The 25,138-nt window shown below is 43.9% G+C and overlaps 1 long non-coding RNA gene across 5 annotated transcripts; it reads right to left on the bottom strand.

Annotated features, from left to right (window-relative positions):
• Positions 1-411: 411 nt before the first annotated feature.
• LOC114012632 (uncharacterized) lies at positions 412-17,942 on the bottom strand. Of its 5 annotated transcripts, none has more exons than XR_008746398.1 (5): positions 17,620-17,942; positions 17,304-17,500; positions 15,138-15,194; positions 8,983-9,060; positions 5,658-7,771 (listed from the first exon to the last, which is right to left on the bottom strand). It is a non-coding gene; the product is annotated as an uncharacterized LOC114012632 (long non-coding RNA). The 5 variants fall into 5 exon arrangements; XR_008746400.1 differs by lacking the exons at positions 5,658-7,771; positions 8,983-9,060 and adding exons at positions 9,105-12,226; positions 14,463-14,655; XR_008746396.1 differs by lacking the exons at positions 5,658-7,771; positions 8,983-9,060 and adding an exon at positions 412-1,072.
• Between the last annotated feature and the right edge of the window lie 7,196 nt (positions 17,943-25,138).

Consider the following 25,138-nt stretch of genomic DNA (forward strand, 5'->3'; position numbering starts at 1 on the left):
CGTGTATAATACAATTTAAGAATGCATTTTATATTTTTATATACGCACGTACCGTGTCGAAGCTTTCCGGGAAATAAATCCGTGGAAGCCGAGGCTGCCCCCCGGGGGAGAGCCCAGCCGGCCCTGCCTGCCTGCCCCCGGGCCGGGGTCTGCTCTCTGCGCCCCCCGTGCCTCCCCCCGCTGCCGGGCAGGGCAACGGTGCCGGTACTGCAGGGATATACGCTGTTACTGCAGCGGGCCATTAATAATGTATATACTGTATTTTATATATATATATATATACACACACACACTATATTATATAATAGGAATGTATACCAATAGTGCAGTATACTATTCATAGTATATATACTATATTTCATATACATACACATTCTGTTATAGAATAGGAATATATACTATTTCTGCAGTATACTATTCATAGTATATCTACTATATTATCTATATACACTATATTATATAATAGGAATATATATACTCTTACTGCAGTATATTACTGCATATATATATATATATATGCAAATAATATATATTACTGCAGTGATAGATGCCCTAACAGTAATCAGTAGATAATGGGAATAGTAGATAAGACGGAAAGATCATGGGTATGAGATAGCTGCAAGCTGATACAACACAGGAGAAGGGGTTATGTTTCTCTCATTCCTGCAGTTTTTTAATTAATTTCAGTTCAGATTTTAACAGCAAGCCCTTGGGTTTGGGATGGTGAAGTGGGCAAAAAATCAGAGCGTTGTGATGATGGTGTCAGGCTGAATGAGCGGGTATGTGGGGGTGGATGCAGACACGGGCATGCGAGGGTGACCCCGGCGTGAAGTTCCCTTCACACGGTTTCCTCCAGGCTTCTCCACCCCCTCAGCATCTCTTCTCCCAACGCTTCTCCCTCTCTGTACCTCCTGCCCAGGACTAACACCAGGATGGAGCTTGCGGTGCTGCTGTGCCCACATCGTGCAACACGCACCACATCGCCTGGGCCGGCTGGCACGGAGAGCCAACGCTGCTTCTGGTTGCTCCGGTCACTTTTATGCTACAGTATCTTTGCATACCTTTGTGAGAACTGAAAAAAATCATTTAAAGAAAATAAAGTAAAAGTAAAAATTAGAGATAGCTTTTCAGCGCAAATCTTGAATTGTTTTTGACTTGCTATATGCCTCAAAACTAGGCTTCCAAAAATCCTTACTATGTATATTACAAAAGACTCAAACTACATTTAATACCAACTTAGAAAAAAAGACAAACCTAGATTGTCCAGAAGAGTAGCTAATCACCAGAATCAGAATTTAAGCGCAAATCAGTAACCTCAAGTACAAAACAGTAGCCTTTTCTTTAAACAAGGTTTGTATCTGTGCTCTTCACATTGACTGACTTATTGTGAATTCAAAAAGAAAAGAAAAAAAAAAAAAGACAAGTACAGATTCATTCCCCCCTTCTGCATATCAAAAAGTACCCAGAAACCCCCTTAAACAAAAAGGTGGTATCCGAGAGGGTGAGAACAACTCATTCGTGTCCCGATACAACCAGGTGAGTTGTCTAACCACAGAAAGTACCTCCTCTTGCTAAGCAAGCTGGTTTCTTTCCCACACAAGTGTATTTTTAGCCTGCTTTTTTTTTTTCTGTACATCTAACACATTTAAACATAGGCTTTTTAATTAATGTTCCTCTTACCTTAATTAAAATAGATTAATTAGAAGTTATTTTGAAATCATTTTTGATAAATGTGTGAATTTAAGGCTTCCATCTAAGGCACAGACCGCATAAAAATGACAGAAATACAGCATCACTTTCAGCAGAAATGCAAGTATAATGGTTCAACATCCCCAAGATGAGCAGGTACAAATTTCAGCTAAGCTCTCATCAATTAGCAGCTAGCACTGCTAGGTCAGAACTGCCGATAAGAATAAAACTTCCTTTGAGAATACCTCTTTCCTCTCCATAAAATGCTAGTAAGATTAACGTTGCTTATATACTGAGTGTTTCCTGCTTGCTGATTTGGATCTTGATTAAAATGTAATTACCCTGTCCACCACCTCACTCCAGCTCCCTGCTCCCTCTGCCTTTGGAGCTGACAAACTTTCTTTGTAGCCCTCGTCTTCCTGTTTCTGTTGGCTGCATCGGGAACACAGCAAGGATGGGGAGAGGAACCGTCAGTAGCTTTGCAGGTAGCCTGGCAGCAGCTGCTGTTTCTCTCTCTGCTTGGAAGAACACCAGCAAAGGTTTCACACAACCCAAGCCATGCCTATGTCCCATCGCACAAGGTGAAGGTGCATCAGGTAAGGGGTGATATGCAGAAGACTTCAGCCAGTCACCAGCGTCCCTATTCCTTTGCTCTTGCTATCATTTTCCACCTTGTCATCCTCTTACCCTTATTCTGCACCTGTACTAGCCCCCAGTGCAGTGCGCCAGCATCGCCTGGCCTCCTGCTTCTCCAGTCATCCAGCTTCTACCTGCAGTGCCCCAGATGTTTTCCCAAGGAACATCAGTCCCTGCCCATCAGCAGGGGTTTCTCCCAGCTGCCAGCAACTGACACCCAGGAGCTGAAATTCCCAGCTGTCTGTCCCAGGGCAAGGACCTGAGCACCACCACGGAGCAGCTGAGCAGGCAGGACCTGGGGCAGATGATGCCAGGGATAAAGAGTCACCGGCAGCGACTGCTTACGCTCACTGGAATTGCTCCTCACTGATCAGCAGTTCACAGCAGCTCATTCTGGGTGGCAACATACATCTGGGGGAAAAAGCATCAAAGCCCATCAGGATGTAGCTGATGTTTGCAACAACTGATTTAAACCAACCACCTAATCAAGAGAATATTGCCAATACACAGCAATTAACCTGCACCGTCAGCAAGAGGGGCTCGTCCCTGCATGTCAGCAGTCACTGCTCCCACTGAATCCTGCAGCCCCTGTACATGTACTCCACCTCCCAAGGTCCTCCATGCTCTTGACCTCAGTTATAGAACCACAATTAATCTCAAAATCTTTGCAGGGGAATAATCCCAATACCCCAAAGCCAGCCCACCACCTCTGAACTCCCCAGGCAATCAGCTCCCACTGGCTAAGAGGCACCAGCTCATTCCTGGTGGGTGCTTTGACCTGCAGAGGTGAAAATGCACCAACGAGTTATTTATCCACACGTTCTGCTTGGCCAAAGAAAGTCTGTGGCGGGCAGTGTGTGCTCAGGGGGGCTGTGCTTTGCATAGGCCTGGTGTAAACGTTTTGTGGGACCAAGAGAGCCCAGGACTGGAAAGGACCTCAGAGGTCACAGGTCCTTGTTCTGCCAGGTAATAGCATCATACAACCCTATTTGTAAACTGCCTTAGCTCTATTTAAAAGAAAGTACAGGGTTTTTTTGCCTACACCACTCTGAAAGTTAGTTCCTTGCCTAGGATGATGAACTTTTCTCATAGTCAGCCTATATTTATCCACAGCTCATTCATACCAGGGCATTCCTGTGCCAGCATTGTCCTTTAGCTGAAATACTCTTTTCCTCTCTGACAGTATTTAGAGGCAGCAGTGGCATCCTTTCTCAGCTTTTGTTCTGCTAAACTAAACAAGCCCACAGCTCCCGTTCATTCACAAGTACCATCTCACAAATCTTCTGCACAACCCAGACTGGCAAATAAAACCAATCAATCACCCTCCCATCCATTCACCTACAGCCGCTGAGCAGCACGTGCATTTTCACGCCTGTACTTTTTAGTTGCCTTATCCCTGACGTTACATGCCTCCCTAAAATGGGATTAGTATCTTATCTAACAGCTTGAGTATTTTGCAGATGTTTCCCTTTCCATTCATGTCACAGGCAACTACTTCGCTTCTGTGGTCCTGATGCGAAAAGGTGATATTATGTATGCATTCGGGGTTGGGTGTGGGTGGGTTTAAATGCGGTTTGCTTACTGGAAACCAAAGCGATCTACAGTGAGTGACTACCCAGCTGGATAGAGTCCAGAAACAGGTGCTCTGCAAAGCAAAGCCTGACCCACACCCCCCACACACCCCCGTGCCACACTTTTTTTCTTTTCTATATTACTCAGGTAATACAGGACTATTTGCAGGTGGGGAAAACGACCCCTCGGAAGCAGCTTTGTTGCTCTATTTTTCTCAGCTTCCCATTCCTCACTTACATTTTCCTCTGTTTCAAGGACTTTGCTAAAAGCCAGGCTTGTTTTCTTAAGAGCTTCCCATTTCTGGTTCATGTTTTACAAGAGCAGCTGAAAACGTGTCAGCAGAGGATGCTAAGATCTGGAAACAGCGAGGGAAAACAAGAAGCTGCCCAAGACCCTCAGGGAAGAAATGCCAGACACATCATCCAGCCCAGCTAAGGCGGTCATTTGAGCAGGAAAGCTGACCCTCCAGGTTTACTGTTTTAAGACCTACGTTGACCATATTGCACTTTGCTGCCTTCTGTCATTTAGAAATGTTTTAACTAAAGCTTTTTCATCTTGTGAAAATGGCATGTACACACTTCTTCACAATGCTTGGTTTTAGACGGAGTAAAATAATGTTTGCTATGGCTCTCATAAAAATTGCTCTGCTCTGTTCCGTTACTTCAAACAGACACATGACTACATAATTGACTGTTGCACTGTTTTTGGCTGAGATGGAGTTAATGTTCTTCATACGGGCTCTTTAGGAAGGACAGACAGGGGAGACAAGGAGGGGGTCTCACCCTCTGTGCCAATGACCAGCTGGAGTGCATGGAGCTCTGCCTGGGGACGGGTGAGGAGCTGGCCGAGAGCTTATGGGTCAGGATTAAAGGGAGGGCAGGGACAGGTGACATTATAGTGGAGGTCAGCTACAGGCCACCTGACCAAGAAGACCAAGCAGATTAGGCCCTCTATAGACAGATACGAGCAGCCTCACATTCAGAAGCCCTGGTCCTCATGGGGGACTTCAACCACCCCAGTATCTGTTGGTGTACAACACAGCGGGGCATAAGCAAACCAGGAGGTTCCTGGAATGCGTTGATGATAACTTCCTTCCCCAAGTGATGGAAGAGCCAACGAGGAGAAGTGCTGTGCTGGACCTTGTTCTCACCAGCAAGGAGGGGCTGGTGGGGAATGTGAAGCTCAAGGGCAGCCTTGGCTGCAGTGACCACAAAATGGTGGAGTTCAAGATCCTTAGGGCAGCAAGGAGGGTGCACAGCAGGCTCACTACCCTGGGCTTCAGGAGGGCAGACTTTGGCGTCTCCAGGGGTCTGCTTGATAGAGTATCAATGGGATAAAGCCCTGGAGGGAAGAGGGACCCAAGAAATCTGTTTAATACCCAAGGATCACCTCTTCCATGCTCAGCAGCTATGTGGACCAACAAAGGCAAAGTCAGGCAAGAACACCAGGAGGCCTGTGTGGGTGAACAAGGAACTCCTGGACAAACTCAAGCACAATAAGGGAGCCCACAGGGTGGAAGCAAGGACAGGTAGCCTGGGAGGAACACAGAGGAATTGTCTGAGCAGCCAGGGACCAGGTTAGGAAAGCTAAAGCTTTAGCTAAAGCTAAAGCCCTGATAGAATTAAATCTGGCCAGGGACGTCAAGGGCAACAAGAAAAGCTTCTCTGTTTGAGAAGTCGTGCCAGTCTGGTGAAGTTCGACTGACTGGAAAAGGGGAATCATAATCCCCATTTTTAAAAAGAGGGAAAAGGAAGACCTGAAGAAGTACAGGCCAGTCAGTCTCACCTATTTGCCCAGCAAGATCATGAAGCAGATCCTCCTGGAAACTGCTAAAGCGCATGGAAAATAAGGAGGTGATTAATGACAGCCAGCATGGCTTCACTAGGGGCAAAATGTGCCTGACCAACTTGTTGTCCTCGTACAATGGGGTTACAGCACTGATGGATAAGGGAAGAGCAAGTGACATCATCTACCTGGATCTGTGCAAAGCATTTAACACTGTCCTGTATGACATCTTTGTCTCTAAACTGGAAAGACATGGATTTGACAGATGGACCACTTGGTGGATAAGGAATTGGCTGGATGGTTTCACTCAAAGAGTTCAGGTCAACAGCTCAATGTCCAAGTGGAGACCAGTGATGAGTGGCATTCCTGAGAAGGCAGCACTGGGGCCGCTGCTGTTTAACACCTTTGTTGGTGACATGGGCTTGAGGGCACCCTCAGCAAGTTTACCAACAACACCAAGCTATGTGGTACGGTTGACGCGCTGGAGGGAGGAGATGCCATCCAGAGGGACTCTGCAGGCTTGAGAGGTGGGCCTGTGTGAACCTCATGAAGTTTAACAAGGGCAAGTGCAAGGTCCTGCACATTGGTTGTGGCAATCCCAAGCACAAATACAGGTAGGGCGGAGAATGGATTGAGAGGAGCCATAAGGAGAAGGACTTGGGGGTGTTGGTTGATGAGAAGCTCAACATGACCTGGCAATCTGTGTTTGTAGCCCAGAAAGCCAACCATATCCTGGGCTGCATCAAAAGGTCGATGGGGGTGATTTTCACCCTCTACTCCGCTCTCATGAGACCCCACCTGGAGTACATCATTCAGCTCTGGGGACCCCAGCATAAGAAGGACATAGACCTGTTGGAACAAGTCCAGAGGAGGACCACAAAGATGATCAGAGGGCTGGAGCACCTCTCCTATGAAGACAGGCTGAGAGAGTTGGAGTTGTTCAGCCTGGAGAAGAGAAGACTCTGGGAAGACCCTATAGCAGCCTGCCAGCTCCTAAAGGGGGCCTACAAGAAAGCTGGAGAGGGACTTTTTCCAAGGGCATATAGTGATAGGACAAGGGGTAATGGCTTTAACTGAAGGAAGATAGATTTAGATTAGATATGAGGAAGAAATTCTTCACTATGAGGGCAGTGAGGCAGTGGAACAGGTTGCCCGGAGAAGCTGTGGATGCCCCATCCCTGGCAGTGTTCAGGGCCAGGCTGGATGGGGCTTTGGGCAACCTGGTCTAGTGGAAGGCGTCCCTGCCCATGGCAGAGGGTGTGGAACTGGATGATCTTTAAGGTCCCTTCCAAACCAAACCATTCCATGATTCTATGACAATAGCTCCTATGGTGCTGTGTTTTGGATTTGTGACCAAAACAGTGATGATAACGCAGGGGTGTTTTAACTGTTCCTAAGCAGTGCTTACACAGCATCAAGGCCCTTTCTGCTTCCCACACTGCCCTGCCAGTGAGCAGGCAGGGGGTGCACAAAAGGCTGGGAGGAGACACAGCTGGGACACCTGACCCTGACTGACCAGAGGGATACGATACACCGTATGATGTCACACTCATCAGTAAAAGCTGGGAAAAAGAAGAAGAGGAATCATTCAGAGTGATGGCATTTGTCTTTCCGAGGAGCCATCACTCCTCATAATGGAGCCCTGCTTTCCTGGAGATGGCTGCACGTCCACCTGCTGCTGGCAAGCAGTGAGTGAATTCCTTGGTTTGCTTTGCTTGTGCACACATCTTTTGCTTTACCTGTTAAACTGTCTTTACTTCAACCTGTGAGTTTTCTCACTTTTACCCTTCTGATTTTCTCCCCCATCCCACGGGGGAGGAGTGGGCAAGAAGCTGTGTGGGGCTCAGCTTCCCACGGGGGTTAAACCACAACACTTACCCAAACCAAGATACTTTTTCCAACTTTTCTCCTCTTTTCTTGTTTGTGGAAATCTTCTAAAACTACATGAGTTTTTCCCTTCCAACCAGACACACAGACTGCACTGAGAATCTTTGATTTAATGCTTGTTCATAGTAATTGGCAGGCACTCGGAGCCTGTGTACGGTGGAAGCTGTCAGAGCACAGCTGAGTTTGAGACGTCAGACAAAACCTGAAAAATCAGAGGAGCTTTCACTACACGTTGCATGGTGTGATAGTACACAAAATTAAGGGAAAAGCCAGTTTTACTGTAGGTTACCAAACTCACTGAGTCAGCATAGCACCGCTATTTGTGTTAGCCTTGATTTTGGTCCCCATGATTTATGGCAAACGCTAATTATTTTAGTGTGTCGTCTGTATCTCGACTGTATCAGCTTGCCGTGTAAATGTAGTTTCCTCATTTACATTCAACTGTTAACTCTACCTATAATGCACTAGAAAAAACCCCAAACAACTCATATGTATGACCCCCTGAGAGACTTTTAAAGCTCAGAATAGAGCAAGTTGTATTTTGACTGCTGTCCTTTGAATCCCAAACTATAACCCCTCAGGGGACGTAGCATTATGTAATTTTAGTGACAGCACAATTGTCATTCAGCTAGAAAGAAGGATATTTTGATCTCAATGGAAAAGTGATACGGCCATCTGTAAGCTTATAGCTCTTTTTCTTCGGTAATTTGTACCTCTCATGAAGGGTTAGGAGTGGAAATTACTACAAGCTGTTGAATAAAATGACATCATTTTGCCACCCACAAAACGTTATGAGTTTGACAGCCTAGAAAATGGCACAGCAGTAAGGAAAGAGCAATCCCATGGCAAGGGAGCGCTCTTCTTTCTGGAATGCTCCTTGTGTCAGCCAGCCACTGTCTCCGTGGGACTCGGACCACCGTGGCCACAAACCCCCATTTCAACAGTTGCTCTCTTCAGTGGCTGCAGGAAAGGACAATATAATTGCTGGAAATGCTACTGGCTCCATGGTCCTCCGATTCTTACGGTTCAGTCAAATGAAACAGCATTTTGCTTTCAGGCAATTTGCTCTCAATTGTTAAGTCGCTACGCTGCAAAATTAATAAACAGGGAAATTCAGTTATGCAATTAGAAGTTGTTAGGAAGAATAGGATAATATAGATTGAAGATTTCATGGATCATAAAGAAAGAATTTCCTGTCTATTAATTCTGCAGCTGCTTTAATGTGTTCCTCTTAATGATGGAATACTGGAGGCTATTTTTTTCCATGGTTGAATTCTCTTCCATTACACTGTACACACCCTCTTAAGTAACCTGCAGCTGCTTTTATCTGCCAGTACGAATGCTGGTCCATTGTGATACTTGACACATTACAGAGCCCCTGTGATTTCTCCACATACTCTAAATAAAACCGACCTGAAGCTCAAGAAACAGGGCCTGCAGGCACAAGCAGAACTTTAAAATGTCCTGAGATATCCAGAAAGTGAATGAAGCCTACAAAAAAAGAAAGCAAAAAACACTTGCATAGACAGAGTTACTCACTCTGTCTGGAGTTGCTGGCCAACTCCACATGCTGTACAGCAAGAAAACTGTTTTTAATTATTTTTTAATCAGCATTTTCTCCCTAATCTGCCCTGTACCCTTCTGGTGGCTCATAACCAGCACACTCGAATATCCACCCAAAGAAAAGCTGGACTCTGATGTTGCTTTTGCAAAGCCAGCTGCAATTTAGGGGACCAATAAGAGCAATTTTTTCCCCATCATTTTTCTCTTCTGAACTGTGACACCACCTCTCTTTTGAAAAGAAGACCCAACACTATGGCGAACTGTAATTCTAACTGACAGGGCTGCCATTACTTAATATTTGTTTTATACTTTCAGTACGTCACAATCTAATTTGGATGTTTTGGAGAGCTAATGAACTACTTTTCCCTGTAACAGCTGATGTCAAATGCAGTATTTATGGTTTCACAGAAGCAGAGAGGAATGTACGGAGATTCAAGAATAAAGCAAATAGCCAGCCTTCTAAATGGGAGTTATCTGATTAGGATTTAAACACAAATGCCTTCTTTATGTTCACTTCACTCCCTTCAAACTTGGCTCATCTGTCCCTACGATCTACAATTTTGCACTTCTGGTGCAAGGACTTCTTTCTTTCTAGCTCTCACCAAGCCAACAGCTTCTTTCTTTATATTTAGCTCTTCATCTTGCTGCTTTGCCTTAACCTTTATGCCCGTACCTCTCAGCATATCCCTTCTTTTGCTGTGGAAGCTTATTAATTGAGAAATTGCTATATTACACTATCTATTCTATGGATTATTAAATTAATTCTCTAGATATCATGTGGTAAACGAAAGAAATATAAAAAAAAATGTTAAATACTCATTGTGTTTCTTTCTAAATCAGGCTAACGTTCAACCCCCTTTGTATTTCGCGTACATGACAAATCCATCCAAGACACACAGAAAAATAACCTGCAGGTCGTGGTTCCCTTAGGCTCACAGAGGGCATAGGTCTTCAGACAGGACTTTACTACACGTCACCAGAAGAACAGCACAGCACTGGTAGGAAGACAGTTTGGAGACAGTTCAGGAAAATCATTTGTCAAATAGATAAGGTGGGAGCAGCAGGGTAAGACAAGAAGAAAGGTAAGCAGGCACGGTCTGCTGTAGGGCACAAGAATTTGTGTGAGGAAGAGAAGAAACATGAGAGGCAGAAAGGCATGAAGGCATGCACATGGTCTGGGGGAGCCAGGGTGCTTATCCATACAGACAAAGGGAGAAGCAATCTAAAACAAGGACACCGGAGTCCAGCAATCCATGTGTGCCTGCTGCAGGACCTAGGCTGTATTGCAGAAGAGATGGTGCCTGGCCAGGTCTCTTGTTCTTCATCTGTCAGCCGACTGGTGGCCAAGCGTTCACCCACAAAATTTGAGAGCATGAGAGCAGCTTAATTGCTCTTATTTACTTAATTTAATTGTATTTTTTTTTGTAATTTTTTTAAAAAATAAGTAATTTAAATTACTTAACTGTAAATTACCCCGGCTAGGAGACCCCACCAGGGCTTTGCTGTGAGAGCTGGGGACAACAGGGCACACCGTGCTCTGCACCACGAGATGTTACACGCCAGAGAGCAACAGGTCTGCAGTGAGAGGACCTCTCAGAAGGGGCTGTCAACACTTACAGCTTTTTGTTGATAGCTATACTCGTGAATAAGGCAAAGATCATCAGAGTGGTAAATATTTTAGAGGATGCTAAGTCCTTGGTGAGCTGGACATTTTATCAAAGTCAAATATAAAGTCACGCACTTTAAAACGAGGGATCATGCCATAACCTAGAGAGTAAAGAATGATGTTCAGGAGGCCAGAGCTTCACCAGGTGCTCTGGAAGCATTTGACTATTTGGTGAGAAGGCCAAAGACAGAACATGGTGGGACATTTCCCTAGAAAACAAGGAGAGGGAAGCGAGAGCACCTGTAGACAAAGAAGACAGGAAAAGAAAGAGGAAATGGGAAATAATAATGTCAAAAAACCCAAGAAAAGACAAATCTTCAAACAAGATGAAATCATCAAGGAGACCAAAGCTAGCAGAGAAGCATGCCATCATCCCCTCAACACAGAGAGTTGCCTAGGAACTCTTTGGAAACGGGTATAACTGTATTTCTGAAGAGAGACAAAAAATGAGAGGACCGCAGATAACAGTGATTAAATATAACTAATTTGGGTAGACAACAATTTAGTCACATTAGCTTTTTCTGCCTCACCCTGAGTGACCTGTTTAATTCCTGTTTGTTGGAGAGAGACAACAAAATGTCATGCATGTTAAGCAATGTGTTCAACAAATTTATTACCACTGCCACTCACAACATAGGAACAAGGGCTGTAGTAGGATTTTTGGATGCCTGTAGCATAATTTCATCAGCTTTTCTGTCATTTTCCTGATGTGTCCAAATCATTCCCAAACAGAGGAGCAAACAGAGGCTTCTGGTTTAGGAGCAGTAACTGTGTCCTTCCCATTTCAGTTTGCTCTAAGCTGCTTTAGCTATCAGAGATTTTGGAATCATCGTTCTCAATAAGAAAAACTGCTCTTTTTGTAGACAGAATTTAATCTTATCTCATGAAACATGAGCGTGTTTCTACTGCTAGAAAAGTACTAGGTACCTATATTTCTGATCTAATCCTTGAGTAAATATGACCAAATCAGTGACTGTAGCTTTAGGCATTCAGCCAGGGAGAAATTAATTTTCCATGCTGATGTTCTCAATGAAAAGCTCATGTACCTTAAATGGTTTAACAAAACTAAACATACTAGTTTTTCTGTGAAGTCCCAGACTATGTGATAAAAAACAAACCCTTCCCTGATGGCAATCTTGCCAAGATATATAGACCGTATGTGTGCCTGCTACTAGAAAGTATGAAATCAAATATTTTGCCTTGGCATGAGCTTGAACACAATTTGTTAAAGCTGTGCATTTAGGAAATAAAAAAATCTTATAATTAGGTAGTTATAGTTCAGTATATTTTGAACAACTTATGTTTTATGGAAACTATCAAGCAACCAAACACACAAGGGCAGCAACTCTAGAATTGTATAGTTATCTTCTTTCCCTCTTCCCGGATGTATCTATGGCAATGAATTCTTCCTCAGGAGAGAGAACTATTCTGAAAATGAAGCAAAATCAGTTATATCTGGGCATAACGCTGGAGTTATCACTGAGGCATATAGACTCCAGCATGGGATCTGCAGGAAAACAGCAGCAGCTGGCAAAGAGGCTGGAGCAGCAGCAGTCACCAGCGGCTCAGGACATCATACCACAAATCTTTGAACAGTTTAATCTATTTTCTTCCTCCATCACATGCGGAAGAACATGTCATTTGATCACGGAACAGGGAGGTACCAAGGGTGGCCTGGGAACATTCAGCCAGTGGCATAACCTACCAAAATTCTTGTTTCTATCAAACTTAGTCTTAATTGAAAACCCTTCACCAGGGGCACTGTCAGTTCCTTGTGCTCTGTTGCAGGTCATAAGATTCCTCTTAAAGACAAGTCTGTCACCAGCAAACACCTTTCTGAAGCTTCATTCTCTACAAAACTTCCAGGTAAATAAAGTGCCTTTTATTTCTGCAGTGGGTTTGCATGGCAAGGTTTTGGTAGCAGAGGGGCTACAGGGATGGCTTCCTTGAGAAGATGCCAGAAGCTTCCCTCACGTCCAACTGAGCCCATGCCTGCCGGCTCCGAGATGCACCCACTGCTGGCCAAGGCTGAGCCCATCAGCGACAGTGGCAGCACCTCTGGGGTGACATATTTACGAAGGGTGAAAAAAAATCTGTGTGTAGCCCCCATTGCCTGTCCCCCTGCACTGCTGGCAAGGAGGAGGTAGAGAAACTGGGAGTGAAGTTAAGCCTGGGGAGAAGGGAGTGGGGAAAATGTTTTAAGGTTTGGGGTTTTTTTCTCATTACCCTACTCTGGTCTGATTGGTAATAAACTAATTTCCCCGAGCAGAGTCTGCTCTGCCCGTGACAGTAACTGCAGAGGGATCTCCCTGTCCTTATCCCGACCCACGAGCCTTTGGTTACATTTTCTCTCCCCCGTGCAGCTGGGGAGGGCAGTGACAGAGCGGCTCCGGTGGGCACCTGGCATCCAGCCAGCGTCATCCCACCACAATTCCACATATTCTGCTATCATCTTCCTGCTCGAGAAGGGGAAGGGGGAGTATCTTACTCTGGTTTTAGGATATTAATTATTAAATTTTTTTATCCTCACACACTTGCTTACTGAACTTGTATTATTTATGCTGATCAATGATTTCATGTACTCAAACCCACCAGCTGGCTCAGGGTCTGGCTTTCTTTTACACTAAAGAGCTCTCAACCTCTGCAAACGACGGAAACTGAGCCGTAACTAGTTGCTTTTCATGTGTACAAAGCGCTACGTGAAGTTTGCGATGGCAAGCAGGTCATATCGCTAAATCAATAACGCAACGTAGGCATTTCACAGCTGTTGCTGCTGGCGGAGGGCACATGAGGCACTGCAAACCAGGCGTGTGTCTCACCCTCTAGAAAAAAAGGAAAGCACCTTTTCTCTTATACCAGCAAGATGCCCTGCAAAGTGGATATACCTTTTATCCAAATAACAATGTTATCTTCAAGAAACATAAAATTCTTTGGGAAGACTGACTCAACTTTGAAACGGTATCTCAGTTTTATGCTGCCCTCTGCAAACATCAGGACAGGAACAGGGAAGGGCCAAGAATGCTTTGGGTGGTAGGAGCAGGAGAGAGAGGAAACCCAGGGTTAAGATGCAGCACTTGTTCACGTTTAGTTACATTTAGTCAGTGTGATGCTTAGTTCAGATATAATGAATCTATTCTGCATGAATTTTTTCCCAGTTCTAGTGAACATTTGAAATAGCTCAAGCAAAGGGTAGAACTGGGTCTCCTTTTTAAAAAATCTATATTTTATATAATCTATATATATTGATATATATTTATGATTTATTAAAATATATAAAAATTAAATAATTTTAAGAATATATTTAAAAATAAAACAACATTTTATTGTGTCGTGGGGGAAAGAACTGGGAAGAAGTAATAAACATCCACCATCCAGGCTGATTTTTAAGGAATATTTCCACTTAAAGATCTATGTGACAACCTTTCTTTGCTTGGAAGTATATCCCTGGTTCTAGGACCTGCAGAAGCTTTCAGCAAAACAGCAATCTCCGACTTTGAAATAACTACATTAAAATGAAAAGGCGTAAAACAATCAACAAAACCCTGGGTTTCCTCCATGTGTGAATGAGACGGATCCGATTGAAGGCTGCCTGAAATAACTTTTGGCTGTAACATCAGTGGGTTGGTGTAAGCGCCAGAAGAATGGAGAGATATTTCAGCCATACCTCTGGGGATGCACAAACCATCCATCCCGCACGTTTATGAGCTCTGGATCCTGTTTGATGCCCAGTAGATCCTCCTTGAGCGGGCACCACCTGTGACTAGGGCGCTTGTTTCATCCCCTGGGATGTGGTCCTGGCTACGGTTTCTTTCTCTGTTATCTCAAAGCGGAGGCAGTATAAGGTGCTCTAGATAAGACTGTGTACATAAAGCTTGTTTAGAAATGGAAGTTATTTTTTAATGGAAGATCCTGTTTTTAAAGTGGGTCTTTTATGGTCAGTATATGATGACAGGTGGCTGACTTGAGCCTCCAGCGCTCTGGGTGAACAGGCACAACCCTGCCTTGGTCATCATCCTCCAAAGCACCCAAACTGAAGCCTCCAGCGCTACCAGGTTTGGAGAGACACAATAAACTCAAAACATTTCTGATGAGTCGCTCTACAGTGACGTTTGTACTTTTGCTTCACTGAAAAGAAATTTATATTCAACCCACATGAGTGACGTGAGGATTAATTTTTGAACACTGGCAAATTACTTTGGAAAAAAGATATCATAAATAGTAAATATGTTCTACTGAGCACTCCAGTTAGCATACATAGGAGCAACTTCTAATATATGATTAACTTTTGCTTTATTTTTCCTTTAAGTTTGTTGGTTCTTGTTTCTCACAGCATACTCACCCAAACCACAGTGAGGTTACAGCCGTCATACAACTCTGCTCGGACATCCCTGCTGTGCTGGGGGAGATCAAAACATGGATTTAAAAAAAAAAATAATTATGAGAAATCATGCTGAAAAATAAGCTTTGTAATTTCTTTTATTCCTGTTAACATCTGTCATCAGAATGCCTGGCTTGGCGCCTCTGCTGATAAAATTAGATACCAGAAGAAGGAAGCGTAGTTCCTTGATACAGCTCCATGAGTCAATACACGTCATTGTCTTTATTACACTGAGTCACTCGTCAAGCCTCTGCGTGTTCAGCATCTGATGGTAAAAGGAGATTTACCGTTTTGGGTACTCTAACCTAGCAATTACTACTGTTGGACTAAAATTACTGCAATTACTACTGATTGGAGCCCAATTCATAAATTTGAGATGCATATTCAGACTTCTACAGAGTTGGAGAGCACAGCAAAATCAAGGGCTTTGTGTCACTCCCATCTTTAGAGGTACCACATTGCCTGTAGCTGCTTATGTCTTCAGCGGTTTTCCAAAAGGAAAGCCCTTCCCAAAGCGGATTTACGTGTCACATTTCTCGTATTGACGTGCCTGGAGTCCCGCTGAAGCAAATGGATCTGGTCTTAGGGTATAAACTATTGATTTTACATGGCGATAAATGTTTATAACCATTCTTAGAAAGCACCTCTCTGATACACCTTAAGACATTGCTTTTCCAGTCACTGACCTTCAGCGAAATAGTAGGTAGAAAGGTCAGATGGAGGAATAAATTTCTAACTTTGTCAAAGAAACAGAGGAAAAGGAGAAAAGAATCAGTTCGCAAAATGTACTTGGTTTTGAAAAAGGCTGAGACAGAAAGCGCTCTCAGCGGACTGTGGAAGATGCTACCCACTGGCAGAGGAAGAAGAAAAATGTTGTTGTCTTGAATCAGAAACCAACAAAGAAATGGAAAAAACCCTCAAAGCCACAGCAATCTGCAGAGGAGTGGCTGATGGGCAGAGCCATCCTCCTGCGCCCCACGTATGTTCAGCACGTGGCAGAGACGTGATGTGCTCCACGACCAGAGCCCTACACGCTGTTACAAACCGTAGCATAAAGCAGAAAACAATAAAAATTACTGGTAAAACATGGATAGCTAGGATGAGTTAAGACTGCAAAGCCTCCAGATGGGACTTTTGAACTAATGGCCTGGAGGAAAGCATTCTAAAGTGGCAAAATTTGCAAATAACACAGAAGTCCTTAAACTAGTGAAGAGTAGAGAAGGTCCCATGGAACTTCAATCAGCTGGTTAATGAAAATTTTTCAGCAAGTGCATGTATTTAAATTAATGGAATATTTGTAATTATCAGCTACCTGATCTCATTTAATGAGCTTCAGCTGAATACTTCTTCAGGTACATTGGCATATATACATCTTAATATGTAACAAACTATATAGATATATATAGAAAGACATTTAGAAACACAATTGTGTTAATATTCAAGAGAGCAAAGAAACAGCCACAAGAGATTATTTCCTTCAAGGATAAAACTAAACATTAAATAAAAATATTTCTTGCAATTATTCTTAATATTTAATAATTTTCCAAATATTAATTAATGAAAGCCACTTCAAGGGATGGAAAAATCATTCCCTCCCTTTATGCCCAGGGAAAGTGAGATGAAGGATAAGGCAGGTGTGTTGACCCTGGCTGACCGAGTAAAAGCTCTATCAGATGCTGAATTTTGCAGTGGTGTCCCAGAAGAACACCTGCAGAAAAATCAAAGCAGCATCTTCTCCCTTGCTCCTCACAGCCTTGATCCCTTCCATCCCACGAGGCAGCCCGGGAGGAGCACACACCCCTGACCTACCCACCACAGGCGTTTTGGAGAGGACCTTGTACATGTAGTGCTGGCACTGGGGATCTCACCCCTTCAGAGGAGACACGTGAGGTTTGAATCCCTCCTCCTCGCGTGTTCACGTATGAGGGAACCACAGCAACAGTATCAGAAATGCAACCACGACACTGGCCTCCTCACCATCTTACCAGGGCACTAGATTACACAGTTCTTGGAACATTACAGCAATGCAGAAAAATTATTCTTGTGCCGAGTCCTGCACAGTCAATGGCAATAACTAAACACCTTTTAATGCTCAAAGCAGTATCCTTCCAATGCTGTGCCACTCACGGTTTATGAACAGGAGTCGTCCCTGAACCAAAGGCAAAGCTCTGTGAGATGAAGCCATATCCAAGCTGATGTTGCAGCAGCTGCCAGCCACCACCTTCTGAACCGTCCCTCCAGGTCAGGCTGCCATCCCACACATGGATTTCTTTTGCTGGGGCTTCCCTGGGCTGCCTCAAACTCTGGGAAACCTTCAGTGTCCTCTGCATCAAGAAAGAACATTTCTTTTTCATTCATATATTTAATTATTAGCAGGAAGGCATTGTCCACAGGCAACTCAGAATAGCAGTATATATATATAATACAGAAAAGTTAAGAGAACTTGTAGATCTCTAGATGTCCAATCTGTTTGGATCCATTAGGGAACAGATTCCGCTAAAACCTACAGAACTGGATGAAATTAGAGGAGACCTCCACTTGTAGCTGGAGGAAGGGTTATTTGCCTTTGTCATTTTCAAATGCTATTTTGAAGGACCATCAGGTGCCCTTTCTCAGGCAGTGCAGTGAACCTGGTCAGTGCTGGTTGCTCAGTCTCAGAAACGCCTACCAGGTGCGTTTGCCCGGGGTTTGTGGGTTAATGCACTGGGGAGGGGAGAAAAACCACAAACAGCTGCATCTGCCTGTGTAGAAAGGAAGTGAGAAGGCAGTTGTGTTACCCAACTTCTGGAGTCCCTTACTCCCTAAAAAAAAGAAAGGCTACTACCTGGCGTAGCTACCAGATAGGCACTTTGGGTGTGGTGGTAACTAATTTGTGTTGAGAAAGGGCTGGAAGAAAGATGAGCTGGCTGCTTAGAGTCCTCTTTGAGCCAACGTTAACTGCTGTACACGAAGAAACAACTCTAAAAGATGCTGCTGAGGGTCTAAGTGGAGGGTTCACTGATGGTATCCACCCAAAACTGAAATACCAGGGTGCTGTCAACACCAGTGGTGGCAGGAAGAGTCCCTCGAGCTCTTTGAGATAGCTCTGCTATGAATACAGCACAGTGATCTGTGAGAGGGTAGAAAGTGCTATCGGCTGCCAAACGTATGCTGAGGGTATAGATGGAGAAACAATAAACTATGATCTGTCTGGTAATCATGACTGCAGTGGGAACAACGGACAGCCTTGGCCCCGCACCTCCAGATCTCCTCCACCCTGAAACACAACTTCTCTTGTGGGCTCCTTCCTACCATCACTTGAGACTGACCCATGTTCCTTGGCCTTGCCAGGTTGGAATGTGAGCAAGAGCATTTTGGAGCTCCAAGCATGCTCCTACAGAGAGTCCTGCTGCACCTGAAGTGGTCGTACACATTTATCTCTTTTTAGAAAGATGTTATGACAAAGCTGCCTTCTGGTCTCATGAGAAGGTGTTTAACTTCCTCACTCCCTACATTTCTCTTGGGAATCCAACATAGTTCCGTATCTATATTTTGTTACTATAAACCAAGAAATCTACAAAACTTTAAAGAATTAGATGACATCCATCCAGGATGGAGAAGTTCCAGCTTCCTCAAATCCTTGTAAAAAACTGAGAATCTCAATGAAAAGCAAAGCTGAATCTTAGGCAAGCTTGATATGACACCACAACAAGGAGGTTTAAGGAGATGTTAGATGGGAGGAAGGAGGCACAGTGAAAACTCAACAGACAAATTGATTTGATAGCACATCATTAAAATAAAAGCAGTTATTTTACATCAAATGCCAACCAAGGTGCAGCACTGCTAGCACTTATGTGGCTGAATGCTTAGAAACACAGGAGACAAGATTATGGGCTGAACCCCCCCCCCCTCCCCCATGCCTTAAGAGGAATTAATAGTAACGGGTTTTTGAAGCCATGGTAACATGTTGAGTCTGTGCTGACACTGGGGACAGAGAGACACTCAACCACCAGTTACCACCTGTAAGCAGAAAGTCACACTAATGCGAGCAGCTCCTGGCCCTGCCGCTCCTTCTGTCCTCTGCTCCTCCCTTGCCTCCAGTGCCGATGCAGCTGCGCATCCCCTTGGCTGGCAGAGCCCATCAGGGCACTAATCCTGCTGGCAAAGACCCAGCGCACAGCAAGGGCACCACAGCAACAAGTAGCTGAAGGTGGGGGTCACTGCCGGTCTCCACCTGGAGTTTTGGCAGCCCATGGAGCATCCCTAGCCTTGGCCCGGCAGCCACTGCTTGCAAGGTGGCACTCGGGGAACAGCCCGTAGAGCCGGGCTGCCTCATCATTTAGGTGCCCCAAGTGCCCTTGCACATCATGGCAGTGTCTGTAGTCAGGAACAGGGGTGCTACAGCAATGAATTTCATTCACAGAAAACTGAATGTGTTGATTTCTCCCAAGAGTGGTTGCATTTCATATGGAAAAAAAATATTTTTAAGTTTGATGATTTCTTATTTTGCCTTGTGATCTAATGTAGCTTTTTCCTTTCCTTCTCTGGCACCACACTGGCTATTATTTATTTATAGAGCAAGCAAAAATGGGCTAAGCTCTTAAAAAAAAAAAAAAAAAGATATGGGAAAGGTGTGGTCTCTTCCTCTAGTGCTAACAGTCTAACTTTAGATGTGATGGGATAAAGTGGGACTAAGAAGACAGGAGGTTGAGATGGGCTCATGGACAAAGATTACAGCATAAGTACATTTTGGATGTTGAAATTTTATAATAATATTGTTGATTCGCAGGAAATGATTACTTTGCCACCCTAGGTCAGATGTACCGTGGAAATCAGTAACTTTCTCATCTCTTGGTCTAGTGGTTCTGACAAATTCTATTGCAAGCCATCCTCACGTTGTTTTTTACTCCTCTCCTTTCTGTTACAAAACAAAAATAACGTTAATGGTTCAGTAAAGCCTAACTTTAGAATCCAAAATACCAGGAAATTTAGAGTTTAAGAAGCAACAGTAATTTTCCATCCTTGTGTTGAAGGAACTAGAATCCTAAATTGGGTATGATGCTCTGAGATCCGAAGTGAGAAGTAGCATGATCAAATAAGTAAAAGCCGAGTTTGAATCTAACACCTGTTTTGGGGGAAAGCACGTGTCTCCATGACACTGGCAAAGGGCATGTTGCAAGAGCTGGAGAGCGACACATGGTACAATAGAATTTCAAATGAGAGACTTTTCTTGAAGTTATGGAAAAAGACCGGTCTGCAGAAAAACAAGGGGAAGGATCTCAACACAATCTAGCTCTGTAGATGGGGAAAAGGAAAGAATAAAATAAAAAAAAATATCTCTACCAAACCAGATGGTTTCTGACGTTAAGTCAGATCAAGAAGAAAATTCAGGTAAAGCATATAAAGAAATGCAGAACAAATGAACATACTTCAGTTTTGCTTTAATCTGAAGGCCAGCTACAGCAGACCATCCACAACGTAACGTGTCACACTGCTTCCCACTCAAAATCCCCAAACCTGCTGTTTTCTTTTGTTAAACATATCGAGTCATATTTCATTAATCACGGTGAGCTTTGTGTCACATAGAACTTCTCAGTGGGTGTTCCAATTAGATTCAAAATGCTATTTAGTAAAGATGTCTGCTTTGTCCAAAAAGCTATGCAAATAGCTGTACAGCTGTAACTGTCTGAGAGTTGTCATGCTTGTGAAGTCTAATTTTATCTGACTAGCTAGCAAGGGGACCTTCTCTCAGAGAGAACCATGATGCAGTCACAAGGCCAAACTTTGATATAATTTTTGTAAGCGAATTTGCCTCAGGTATTCTTATTTTTTCCTCTCCAGCAAAAATCCGACAGCTGAATAGATATGAACTGGCGCTCACTATTTTGCAAATAAGGCTCGAGAGAAACAGGTTGAAATATCAGACGTGACCATTGAGAGCACATTCCACATCACCCATAATGCAGGATCCGCTCACGTTTAAAAACACAGCCCTTCACCTGGGAAGAACTTAACCAATCCAAGGACGCGTGTGTGTTTGTGACCAACACTTACCTCAGGACCAAACTATCTTCAGGGGTTTGTCAGCGTGGAGTCGGCACTTGCAAAAAGCCTGCAGCGCTGATCTGCTGTGTCGTAGGCTGCTTAAAATAACCAGTTGGTTATCCCAGAGGGTTGTGTTGAGTGATGGGTGCCTGCCTCCTCCTCCTCCTCGGCCAGGTGATCCTGCCATGGGAGCTTGGCTCTTGGTTGCATCCTGCTGTTTATCTGCAGCAGGCAAGCAGCAAGCCCTGCGCTTCCAGAGCTTCAGCCTCTCCCTGCGCTGGTGATAAGTTACTCCCCGAGTCCTTTCTGCCAATTGTTCTTGGCAAATGGACCGGGGAAGACTATTGTTGTTGCTGGCTGTTATCTCTGCCTCTGACTCCACTTGGCGGGGTGCAAATCCATCTCTCTGGTGTGGAAACAAGCTGCTGGACTCTGGATGAGTCAACTCATTAATAAACAAAGAGTTACAAAGGAAATGGGAATCAGTCTTAACAAAATAAATGCATAAAAAGTTTATTGGATGCGAGGGTGTTTGTCCTCCCCAGCATGACACTGCTTTATCTCCCGCCCCAGCCTTCCTATCAGAGAAATGGGGAAGTTAGTAGTTTATCAAATTTTAATCAGCTTAGATGTTGATGTATTACTTACATAGCATGGAAAGCATTTTCTGTGTTGTTACTGGTGAAGGTGGGTAATTTTATTATTAACTTGTATCTGTTTCTCTGTTTCCATACCTTTACTTGGTTGAGCATGCCAGTGCTAACTGGAAAGCCTTCCATCACCTCCTGCTGACACTGGCTCTGTGGAAGAGCCCAAACCAGCTGCTCCGTGGGAAGCTCAGGGCTGAAGTATTAAATTCTCATGAAATTGTCTTCTGTGTTGAAACAGAAGTGTGTGATCAGATGCAAGAACATGGGACTTTGGGCAGGAGTTGGGGGTTATAGCTTTTTAGTTGAGGGGTTGGTGGGGTTTGCTCTGTGTTTTGTTTTGCATTTTTGTTTGTTTGTTTGTTTTTAACAGAGAAGGTTTTTGTATTTTTCTCCCTGCAACAGCAGCTTTGCCCATAGCTCACTGTTGGCCCTGGAGCATCTCATTTGGATTGGGCATTAGTGTTTGGCCAGCAATACTGTAACAGCCTAAAAAGAACGACTGGCTCTTCTTGGTGGCTTGATGCTCCTTACGTGACCCCCAGTGACAGTACTGCCACTTTGCTTGGAGCAGCATTGGTAAAGCCTCACAATTTCCTCACCTGTGGGATATCCACAGCCATATCCCTTTCTCTCACCATCAGAAGCCAACCTGGTGCTCCAAGAGGCTCCTCAACAGTCCCCACGCAACCGCACAGCTATTCCAGGAGTGTTAAAAAAAGCAAGAGAGATACACCGCACTTCAGAAGAAAAGCTAGAAGCAAACCCACCTGTAAGCAAACATATGCTGCTGGACTATGAAGTTCCACAGAAAGCAAAGCTAGCTAAATAGAAAGCTTATTTACAGTAAACTCTTAGTAAGCAAGAGGAACAAGTTTGGCACAGACGGCAGCCACCTTGTCTTTCAGTACCTTTGCAAGGTACATTTATTTCAAAGCCCCAGAAATTCTGCCTAATGGCATGGATGTATTTGCTCTAGAGGAAAAAATGGGATTCTTTGTACTCTCCTAACAGAAGCATGCGTGCTCCCTCCCCCCCAAGTCACCTTACCATGCAGTTACCCCCCGCACCACCTTTCAAAGCCATTCAGGACCCAAAGCCACCCCACCTCCCACAAGGTGGTTTTGACAAACATCACTTACCTTAGTTCTCTTTACTGCCCAACAGTCACTGACAAGTTTGGCTACAGCTACATGCATTCTTAGCATTAAGAATTTTGTGAAATACACGTGAATCTGTATCTATCCAGAAAAACATCAAGCTGGAATAGGATGGGGGATTCTTAAAGAAAAAAACAAAAAATACAATGGCATACTTCTGGTAAAACTTTGATGTTGTTAATGCATTCCCAGAATTCCCTAACTAATTATGAATTAGATAGCAATTGTTACACAAACACATAGTGTGAAATACATTGTTTGGAAAAGTAAAATGCACAGAAAATACATACCTAAGGCTAAGTGTCTGATGAGATGAACACGTTGTGTTATAAAGTCTTGTGCAAAGGACAGTACCCAAGCGTTAGGAAAGGTCACGACGAAATTCGCCTTAAAAAGCCGATGGAAAGTTTCTTACGTGGAGTCCTTCGATGAAGCGTGGACAATTTTCCCAGAAAGTTCACCAACAAAGCAGTCGGTCAATGGCAATCTGTCATGTGGACTAGAAATCAATTGTGTGTTACGTAAACCCCAATTTATTTCATCAGTGGTAGAAGTTTAATCCATTTTTTCTCTACTCTCAAATAACAGCGAAATATAAATAGACATGTGATTTACTTTCTCTGCACTGGTTACTGTATTAAAGACTTCACTCTCTAAGTCAGACCTCTGAAGGTTTCTCCCTACGTACACCCTTCTGCAAACTTCATTTTATTTTCACTGTCCCTTTTCCCATCTCAGCCGTATCCCTTCTGAGATGAAGACAACCGTATTCACTGGGCGACGTGAGTATGTACTGTACATCATGGTATTACATGGTTTATTGTTCTTTACTCTTCTCTTCATACTACCTAATTTCCAAATATATCTATTCGCTTTTCAGCCCACTCTGCACAACCAAGAGGTGTTTTCACTCAGTTCTTCACCGCAACATTTGTATCTTTTTCCTAGCTGGTTTCAGTAAATTCAAAATCTGACATATACAGTCAACATTGTTCTCTGAGTCACATCACACTACAATTGCAGCTTCACCACCATGCCAGATTGCCTGCTCTTTGGTAGGTCCTTCTACATTTCCTTCTCTTCCTCTCGAAATACGACCAAGTAATTTTTTTTCTTGGTCGCGTATGATTTTACCATCCCACTGCTTGCGCCTTCCTCCAAATCAAACACCAGACAGCGCCAGCACCAGTACAAACCTTGGGGGAAACCCTGCTTAACCTCACTTAAACTCTAAGAAAACAACTTGCATCCACCTTTTCCATTATAAAGTCTCAGACCTTCTACCATAAAGTAAACCAAACTGACCTTTTCATGTTAAAGAAAAAAAAAAAAAAGGGAAAAAAAATAATCCAAACTGTGTAACCCCTGATTTAGGCTTGTTGAGGAAATGCATGGGCAGGGGTGAGGTGGGTGAAAGGGAAAAGCTGAAGCTCACAGGGCATCGCAGCTCACGGGGAAGCCAAGCACAGAGCAGAAACGAGAGGAGGGGAATCACAGAAGTGAACGTGTCCTTTGGGAAACAGCTCTTGAGAGCAAGTCCCGCATCCTGCGAGGAGGCCGTACGCGTGATGTCTACATTCTTGGTGGTACCACTGACACGCATGGTGAAAGAGGGGACTGAGCATTGCTGGAAACATGTGTCAGAGAGGATCTCACCTCCTGCAAGCCCAAAGGCAGCTGTTGTGCCCATTGCCAAGGCTTTATGAAATGCAAAAAGCAAGTCATAAAAGAGAGAAAAAAAAAAAAAAAAAGTGCTAAAACTCTCCAATCCTCTCACGTATAATTACAGAAAATAACAACAAAAATAAGGTGGCTTCTGGCACTTTTGGTGTTCTGAGGTGTTTACTGTTTTGAGTCTCGACTGCGGTAATGTGTAGGACGCATAAATAGTGAAGTTGGCCACCCAGATGGGGCACGCAACCTGCTAAATGGGGAAAGTCCGCCCCAGCATCTGGCCACTGGCGACATGACCACAGCCCCCAGAAAGTCAATTTGTATTTGAATTTTTTACATTATTATTTTAAACGCTGGCTTAACCACTGGTCTAAAAATTAAATGAATATGCATTTGGTAGGCAAAAGAATTTTTTTCTGCATATTAGCTTTCATCATTTCTTGCTACTAAATCCTAT

The sequence above is a fragment of the Falco peregrinus genome, chromosome 3, assembly GCF_023634155.1.
Source record: "Falco peregrinus isolate bFalPer1 chromosome 3, bFalPer1.pri, whole genome shotgun sequence".
In the NCBI taxonomy this organism is placed as follows: Eukaryota; Metazoa; Chordata; class Aves; order Falconiformes; family Falconidae; genus Falco; species Falco peregrinus.